This window comes from Triticum aestivum, chromosome 1B, assembly GCF_018294505.1.
Source record: "Triticum aestivum cultivar Chinese Spring chromosome 1B, IWGSC CS RefSeq v2.1, whole genome shotgun sequence".
Taxonomy (NCBI): domain Eukaryota; kingdom Viridiplantae; phylum Streptophyta; class Magnoliopsida; order Poales; family Poaceae; genus Triticum; species Triticum aestivum.
The window spans coordinates 72,874,542-72,884,563 of record NC_057795.1 but is presented as its reverse complement, the minus strand read 5'-3'; positions in this window follow the sequence as shown (position 1 = coordinate 72,884,563).

Genomic DNA, 10,022 nt, shown 5'->3' with positions numbered 1-10,022 from the left:
TTTTGTATGGAAACTGCCAACTATGTCACACGGCAACTCATGTTCCCCTTACATGGCAACTACCAGCTTTTCCACTTGTTTTTCATTTTTTTCTTAAGATTTCTACCATGGGAAATATATTTTGTTCATTTTTTAATACCTTTTTCATGTGCTTTCTTTTTTGCAGGGTGAAGAAGACTACTACGCGTGGGGCCAAGCATATCATTAAGGACCCACTCGAACGCCTGCATTCAAAGTTGTCAACAGGGGGCAACTCAGATGTTCATGAGGCGCCAGGCGACAATACTGCTGCTGCACCGTCAACTGCTCCCACTAACTCTGATGCAAGTGGCCGACCATCTCCGCCGGCTGCAGATGTGCAGGCTAGAATAACAGGCATCCGTACATCGGGGAGTGACGAGTCAGTATCTGCCAGGACAGCTGAAATATTGCCAACTCTTCTGGCAATGAAGGATGCTGCTGTGAGCCATGCCACCCCATCAGCAAGTGTTGAAGTGGACGCTCCCGAGACCAACCTAAGCAAGGAATATTCCCGCTCATCTGACACTGATTCCAAGTGTGTGCGTGGTGGCACTCCTGTGTCCACGACAGAAGCGGCTGAGGCGGCAGTTCACAATGATATGCCATCTACAGGTGAGAGTCTTGGCACAACAGGTCCAGCTCCTATCGGTGCAGATACTTCTAAGGCGACCGTTTCGCGTGCTAGTCTTCCACCTAGGCGTCATAGCCCCCGCAAGCAATCAACATACATACCCAATGCACCGCCTGTTGCTAGGAGCAGTAGAGACGAGTCTGGTTATGTCCCTGCGTCCATACTGTTTCCCCCACCTGCCACAAGCAATACGATGGAGAAACCGGAAGACCGGAGCACAACTGATGCAGGTGTCAAGCCGGGCACGAGTGACGCAGGTGAACGTCCGGAGCAGAGTACGCCTTTACCCGCAATGGAAATCCCCAACTTAAATCTGTGCACTTCCAAGCTCCCAGTCAATGTGGGTGTCCCATACAGCCCAAACAAGAGGATTGTCAAGAAAGCTGCGACTGATACCGCTGACAATACGCCCCGCCCTACAAATAAGCCCGATCATTCTGTAGCGGCCGATTCGGATATGTTTGTTGATCTTTCACCCTTGGATTCTGCCTCATAAGTTGTTCGTGGTCCGTCCAGTAGGCATGAGAGGCACCCAATGGCCTTCACCCCACCGAGCTTCAGTCTTGGCATCAGTCAAGATGAACCAGTGGTGCCAGATCCTATGCCAGTTGCATTTGCTTTCCCGGGAGGCATGCCCGCAATGATGGCGCAGCCAATGGTCGAGGGCAGGAAGGCTGTCAAGTTTGTAGAGCCGATAGTTCAAGGTACATTTATCATGTGCTTATATCATTTTCTTGTATACATCTTTGTAGTTTGACTTTTGTCGCAATCGTACTTTTTTTGGGGGTCCTCACTTATGATGGACAACTGATATGTGATGACATGGCAACTGGATTTGATGCACCATGTCACCTACATTATTTTTGCTGCCATGCTGCATTTCACATTTTGAGCAACCACATGGCAACTGAAGTTGATTCAACATGGCAACTGTAGTTGCTGTCACATGGAAAATACAATGCATTACACATGGCAACTGGAGTTGCTGCACTATGTCACCTGTACTTTTTTGTTTCCATGCTGCATTTTTTCCACTCGGCAAGCACATGGCAAGTGTAGTTAGCACAACATGGCAACTGTAGTTGCTGTGACATGGCAACTATAGTCCAACCAGATGGCAACTACAGTGCAACTACATGGCAACTGCAGTTGCCACAACATGGCCACTGTAGTTGCACCACACATGGCAACTCCCCACTTCTTTGTACATACATCTCACGTCATGCACCCTATCTTCTCACAATGCATCTATTTTTGATTTCTAGGTATCATAATCCACTTTTTTGATCCTTGCAGCCACCCCTGAGGAGATTTCACCGTCACTTGATGAAGCTTACCGCAGGATCGAGGAGGCAGCATTGCAGAGGAGGTCCTCACGAGGACAAGGACAATCAAGTTCGAACATGCCTGCAGATACGGTATCTGAGGATACCATCAGGAGTGCCACCCCTGGTTCAGTGAGGCAGCAGAGGGTAGTTCACCCACCTCCCGCGAAAGACTACGAGCCCGAATTCAGGGCCACTAAGGAACAGACCCAGCTGTACGATATTGTCAAGCGTTTTGGAAATGCGAGGTCCAGCAGCAAGCACATGAAGGAGCTGAAAGCGTAAATGACCACACCCCCATAATCTCTCATTTTGCTTTGTTCCTTTTTTACCATTCATCTTCTTTTGTACTTTCTATACATGATCCGCTTATGTTTTAGTTCTTTCATTTTTTTACTTGGTAGGCATGATTCTTTCATGTTATATCGTTTTCATACAGCTCATGTTTGGACAGAACCAAGGTCATTCAATGCGAAGCGACGTACGTCGACCTGGGTGATCTTGCCGAGTCCGTGAGGCCAAACGGTAAAATGTCAACGAATGTAGTTGCATGCGGGATTGACTACATCAACAATCATATGGATGTGTGTGCCGACAAAACAATCATGCATTACAGTGTGACTTGTAAAATATGGGATGGTGACTTCCACCACAAAATCCTGAGGAAGAATTTTGCACAACATGGTGAATTCAAGCTCACAATGAAGAAATATGTGAGTATTCCTTCCCTGTTTGCACTTTTTTTCACATGGTATGGTTTTTTGCCATCTTCTGTACTCTGATTATGTGGCAGATGTTTCATGTGGCAATAGTTGCCATGCAACCTGACTTTTTGAATTTTTTTCATCTTGTGCAAACTATGTGGCAACTTCATAGAAAAATACACGGCAAATTTTGTTCATACATGGATGGCAACTTTCTTTCAACTACCCCCACCCATAACCAAACATTCTACGTGATTCTACCTTGTTTTTCCTCTGCGGTTCTTCATGTGAACTCTGCTTCTCATTTCCCTCACTTTTAAATGCAGGTCATGTTCCTCATGTTCCAGAAGCTTGCACCACATGACCAACACGACAAGTGTGGTCACCACTATGCGATTTGTCTTGACCTGAAGAACCAACGTTATGAGGTGCTTGATTCAATTCGTTCGGCAGCTGATGCAGACCTTACTACGCATGCTGAATTCTTCATCAACAACCTCAAAGAGACATGGAACCGTCACTACGAACACTCAAAGGTCCAGATCAGACATTTCCCGATTGAGTACATGGCGACTATGAAGCAAGGGAACACGTAATTTCCTACCCCCCCCCCTCCTTCATGTGCCATTTTACATCAATCCAACCCCTCTTTTGTTGTTACATCTGAATTGAAGTCTATCACTGCTATATATGCCCTTTTTTGTGAGTTCACATGACTCTTTTTCGTGTGCAGGACGGACTGTGGCTTTCACACGTTGGAATACTTTGCAAAGTGGGAAGGTAGACTTGTCCCCGCTGTCACAGCGGCAACGGTCGTTGAACTCCGGAAAATCTACACATGGAACTAGTTGACGAATGAAGATTTCAACAAGCGGTCCGGAGCACGCGAGTTTGTGGAGGAAGCTGTCAAGAAATTCATCAAGTGGTACAAGTGATCACGCGGCGATACACACCGGACGCATACCTTACATTCTGTTGCTGAGGAATGTAAGGTACTATCTCTTTTGTTCTCGTCAAAAACTATGTTCTTGTGCTATGTTATGACTGCAACCCCACGTAGCCTACTATGTAGTGGTGGTGTGTGAGCGACATTTGAATATTTTCTGTAATATATGTGTGGATGTGAACCTACTTAGGCATGGCAGCAGATATGTTTTTATGTTTATCGTTATTACTATGGTTTCATCGTTTGTAGCACCCGTTTTGCTGTTTCGAATGTGTCATGATGTTTTAAAACATGGCAAACGTAGTTCATCAGACATGGTTAGTGAAAGTCATCGTCATTGTTCATTTGGACGTTTGCTTCTTCTTTTTCATCACTAACTTCACCGGCTAGCATGGTAGGTTGATCATGTAGCCACAACCTTTGCTGTGGTTTATGCACGTTACGCTCTTTCCAACTTGTTTCCCATACATTGCACACAACACAATATGTGTCACTAAACCGCGTCGAATTGTTATGGAAATATATGCGATGCAGAGTCATTACAAATACCATGGCATATTTTCAGTACAGCTAACATTGCAGATCCAGTACAAACAACACGGCAGATCCAGCATAATTAACATGGCAGATCCAGCATAACTAACATGGGCAGATCCAGTACAACTAACATGGCAGATCCAGTGCAACTAGCATGGCATATTTTTAGTATAAAATAGTATGGCATATTTTTTAGTATAAAATACCATGGCATATTTTTAGTATAAAATAGCATGGCATATTTTTAGTATAAAATAGCATGGCAGATTAACTACACATAGCATGGCAGATTAAGTACCCATAACATGGCAGATTAAGTACCCATAACATGGCAACTACATTTATCCATTCAATGCATTTTCCTTCAACTTCTGAATCCCCTCAAGAGTCATTATCCCAAATTAAAAAAATCACAACATCTAGGGTACACAACAAAATGTCCACAAGGACCATGTCACAGTGCCCCAACTTTTGCTTATGGATTGCCCGTCCCTTTCTTCGTTTTCTTGTGTTTTGCTTGAATCTCCAATCCCGATTTGTACCTTATCTCTCTTGGATGACCCTTTGTGATGGAACGGGGTGGTTCCTGACCTGGGTTTGTGTGCTTGCTGTTCCAGATCCTATCTCAGAGTTTTCAGATGATGGCCCCGTGGATGAAGGCACACTTGATGTGCCGGGGAACCGGTGTAAGGCTTCCTCAGCTTTCCTCTTCTTGATCTCATCAAGCTCTCTTTTCAGGGCCTTCCTGTGTTTTTCTGCGACTCTCGCTGTCTCATCACTCTTGCATGCTTCATCAATTAGCTCAGCATAGTTCTTTGTCAGCACAACGTGCCTCATGGCTTCCATGGTTGCCTCAGGTCTCTCGTCATGCACAGCCAGAACTGTGTTTGTTGTCTGGGCGCAAACGTGTTGTCAGCATCCCAAGTCCATCGCCGCCTTATGAAATGTCGGGGCATCTGTGTCACAGCGTTCATGTCCATTACTTTTAGTATGTGACAACACACAATGCCGTCCCATTCAAACTTGCAGCATTGGCAGTAGTATTCGCCTTGTCCGATCGAGGCTTTCATGAAGTAGTTCCTTCCTTTGTCCGGGTCTTCAGGTTCTGAATCTGACATGCCCAAAATAGAACACACCTTGAATGTATGTTCGTCCACCTGGAAAGCCGGGAACATGTTGGCACGCTTTATTTCTTCCTGGAATCTACAAGTTTTGTGTGTTTTCTGTTAAACTATCGTGCGATCTTTTTTGTAGCACCTTATGTTGTCATGGAAAATAGAAATACATTTTTGTTTGAACATGGCAAACATAGTCCACTGAACATGGCAAACATAGTACACTGAACATGGCAAACATAGTATACTGAACATGGAAAACATAGTATATTAGACATGGCAACTGTAGTATATTAGACATGGAAACTGTAGTATATTAGACATGGCAACTGTAGTACACTAGACATGGCAACTGTAGTACACTAGACATGGCAACCGTAGTACACTAGACATGGCAACTATAGTACATTTTCAACTAGCCATCGTCATTTCCACACCAACATTCCCAATGGAAGCACATTGCATAAAACATGGCAACTGCATTTTATTGAATATGGCATCTATAGTTTAGTAAACATGGCAAATGCATTTTTCAACAAACATGGTAGTTGCATTTTTAGTAAACATGGCAATTGCATTTCAGCATATGTGTCGAGAATATAACATTTTTCAGTTGACATTGGCATTTGCATACCAACATGCCCCAATGGAAGTACAGTGCATTAAACATGGCAACTGCACTTCATTGAACATGGAAAATGCATCTGAGCAAGCATGGCAAACAAAATTTTCAATGAACATGGCAACTGCAGCTGAGTAAGCATGGCAAACAGTATTTCATTAAACATGGCAACTGCACATCATGGCAACTGCAGTGCACTCTATAAGGCACCTACTGCCTTAGTGCTTTTTGTGCAAATAAAACTGTAACGCAACTGACTTACTTGTTAAAGATCTTGTTTGTGTATATCTTGCTCATTTGCCTCTCCATCGGTAAATACGTTAGCAATTTCGGCTGCTTTAGCGCGGTGGTAGCTTCTTGATGTAGCTCAGATCCCAGAATTTTTTTTTGCAAAGCTGTGTACTGCTTGGCAAACTGTAGCAATGAGTTGCCAGGGCTCACGTACCGCTTCAAAACAGCATTGAACCCCTCGCTGCGCTGCATAGTCTACAGAAAGGGGAAGAAGCACTGCATGAAGTAGGCCGGCACCTAGTACATTCGCTTCTCCCATAGGTTAGCAAGCGTCTCGTTATCTTGGACTTGATATGTTTCAATCATGGCCATCCAGCTCCTTTCAAACTCCTCCACCGTCAAGCTGTGGTCCATGCACAGCTCGAATGCCTAGTGCAGCTCTGGACGGTCAGCAAAGAACGGTCCTAGCGTCTCCTCAGCCTTCTTTATAATGTGCCACCTGCAGTGCCTATGCACTGCCAACGGAAATACCTCCTCTATGCCTGCACGCATGCTGAAATCCTGGTCTGTTATTATGTTCATCGGAGCAAGTCCATCCATGCACTCCAAGAAGGTCTTGAACAGCCAAACGTACCCATCCGTGTCTTCGTTCCAAACGAGCCCGCGGCCGAACTGCAACGACTGATTGTGGTTATTTATTCCTATGAACGGAGTGCATGGCATCTTGTACATATTAGTCAGATACGTCGCGTCGAATGAAATGCAATCTCAGAAATGTTTGTAGGCTCTCCTTGCAGCACCATCCACCCAATACATGTTCCTGACACGGTCCTCATTGTCCAACCTTATCCTGTAGAAGAAATATGGATCTTCCTTCGCTTTCTCATTGAAGTAGGCCATTGTGGCCTCTATGTCAGCCAGCTTGCTCTCTCTATGGTACTTGGCCTATAGGTTTGTGATGTCAGCTGGTATGTACGGCATGCTACTCAGTTTCCCCTTTTTGTTGTGGATGAGTGATAGTATCTGGACCATTCTTGATGGACCGATGTTACAATCATGTAGCAGCTTTACAAATTGCCTTTCGACTGGGGTGAACCCTCTGTGGGCGGTCAGAAATTTGACCAGATCGAACTTCTTTATGAGTTTGTGGTTGTGCTCATCAAAATATTCAGTGACCACATACTGTGTTCCATCTACGTTTGGCTTACACCGGACAGGGCAACCCGTCTTGAGAATGATCCCTCTCTTTCGTTCCGGAATGACAGGCGCAACACCTTTCCCTTTCTTGTTCCTTCGTGCCTTGTGGCACCTCATCTCGCCTCTGCTGTACTCGTTAGTTTTCTTAATTTTCCTATGGTATTCGGTGTTGACGGCAAACCCATGGAACTTTGCATATGTCTGGTAGAATTCCTTTGCTTCTGCAAACGATTCAAATCTCTGCCCAACGTACGGTGGCTGAGGTACCATGATATCTGGTTGCCCATCATCTTCACCCCCTTTTTCCTCGTCGTCAGTTTCACCATTCACTTCAGTATCGGTGGCAGTTTCATCGACTTGAGTGTTGCCAGTGCTTGCGTTCAAAGGGGTGGTTGTGGGAATTGCTGGAATGATTGCCATTTCCGGCACTGACTCGGCATTATTTGCGGCATGATTGTCTGCTGGCTGGGGGAACGCGTCTTCTATGCGCTCAGAGCTCCCCGCAGTAGATGTGCCCGCGTCGCTGTTAACTGTAGTTGTAGGCCCTGTAATTGAAATAACAGGTATGAGAGTAAGATTTTTTTTGATTGAATAACATGTTTATCGCAGCGGATGACATCAACGTCGAGTGATTTGGCATTACATCATTCGAACAGCAAGATGTCAGTTTGCACATGGACATGGGTGGCAAATGTAGTTGTCCAGTCATGGCAGCTACAGTTTATCAAACATGGCAACTATTGTTTGCCAATGCACGACAACAAGCTCCTTTTTAGTACGAAAACTTGGGTTCTATATGCACGACAGCTGCAGTCCTGCATACATGGCAAATACTGCTACCAACAAATGGCAACCACTGTGTTCTAGCAACAAAACTACTGCATTGTAAGATTGATCTCACTAGGTGAAATGCGTTCAATCATTAGTGATGCACACATGCTTTTAGCAGTTGGCGAATTTTCAAAGACAATACATGACTCATTTACACGCAACCACTTATCAGCGTTTTATGCTTGGTTTTTGTGCACCATCACTGCTTCAATTCTTTTTTTTCGGCACGTGCTTTTTTTTGCCACAAAAACAAATGTAGTGCTGTTTTGTGGTTCAGTTTTTTTTCTTACCTTGTTGTGCTGCATGTGACCATCTTGTGTGGTCTGTGACACCAAAATGATGTGCTCCACCTGCAATTTGTGAAGCTTGCCACGAGACGTTTGCCGGGTTACCACCACCGTAATAACCTGTAAGCATAGTAGTAGTTGGTCAATTCATGGCAAATGCAGTTTGTGCTAGCACGGCAACTGCAGTTGCCCCTGATGTGGCAACTGCAGTTTTCCTGGCATGGCAACTGTAGTTCCACTGGTATGGCAACTGCAGTTGTTCCTCCATGGCAACTGCAATTGCCCCTGATGTGGCAACTACATTTGTCCTGGCATGGCAACTGTAGTTGCACTGGCATGGCAACTCCAGTTGTTCCTCCATGGCAAATGCAGCTGTCTAGGGATGGCAACACCAGTTGTCCAGGGATGACAACTACAGTTATTTATCCATGGCAATTGTAGATGTCCAGTCATGGCAATTGCAGTTGACAACTATGCTCCTTCTGCTAATTGAGCATCCACACCTTCATTTTTTATGGACTCGCCTGTGTATGACGTCGATGGCAGGTACATGGGTGCTGCTTGATGCCACGTGCTGCATGAAGGCTCTGCATTTTCACCCGTGATAACTCCTGAGTCCTTTTGCCATTTTTTGCATGTTCATTTTTCATGTCCAGACCAGTATGTGCTCTTTTTTCGTATGCATTACCTTAATTAGCCATATTAGCTAGTTGAAGTTGGCTGCCCGTTCATTTGTTAATGTTAGCTCATTGTGACTGAACTTGCCATGGGGGCCCCCTGAGAGTGTTTTGGTCATAAGAACCTGCGAAAAAATGACAGTGCATGACATAAGTAGAATGTCATCTTCATCGTTACGAAGATGGCAACTGTTCTCTTCTTTTTGTTATCACGCATCATACCAATGCTTGCATACTGTTCTAGTAGTGGCAGCAATGGCCCCGCAGAGATGAGTTGACTGTATTCTGATGCATCCCAAGGGGGCGTTTCTGGCCTTTGAGAACCCCAAGTATCAACACCATCTTCGTGATTCATTATTTCCGTGTCTCGCTTCTTTCCAATGTGTTATCAATCACTGCATGAACAAGAACGCATCAACAATCCAGAAGAATAGTATTCTTCTACTGCTTGCACATAGAAGATAGGGATGGCAATCAACATGCCAACTAGGTGGCAGTTACTGACAACGAAAGGTGGCAACTGTGGTTATACACAAGTGGCAATTAATTTTTCCCATCCCCTTTATTCCAGAGTTGTCCTTCCTCTCCTTTTTTAGGGATTCCTACTCATCCATTTTCATACCCAACTACTTGCGTCAATCAAACTAGGAACTTAAATTAATCTCAAAATGTAGTACATGGCAGATTTGGTGTATTCTGTCTGGCAATTTGCGAAGATGCACTGAACCATGCAGTGTTTTACCCCTATAGCATGGATCCAGTACAAGATCGGGGAGATTTTCAGCCTGAAGGATGAGAAGGATGAGATCGGGAGATTTTCACCTGATTTTAGCTGATCATCTCTGGAGGGCTGGGTTGGAGTGGGGGGCTGGGGGTGGGGAGGGTTGGGGTGTGGTTT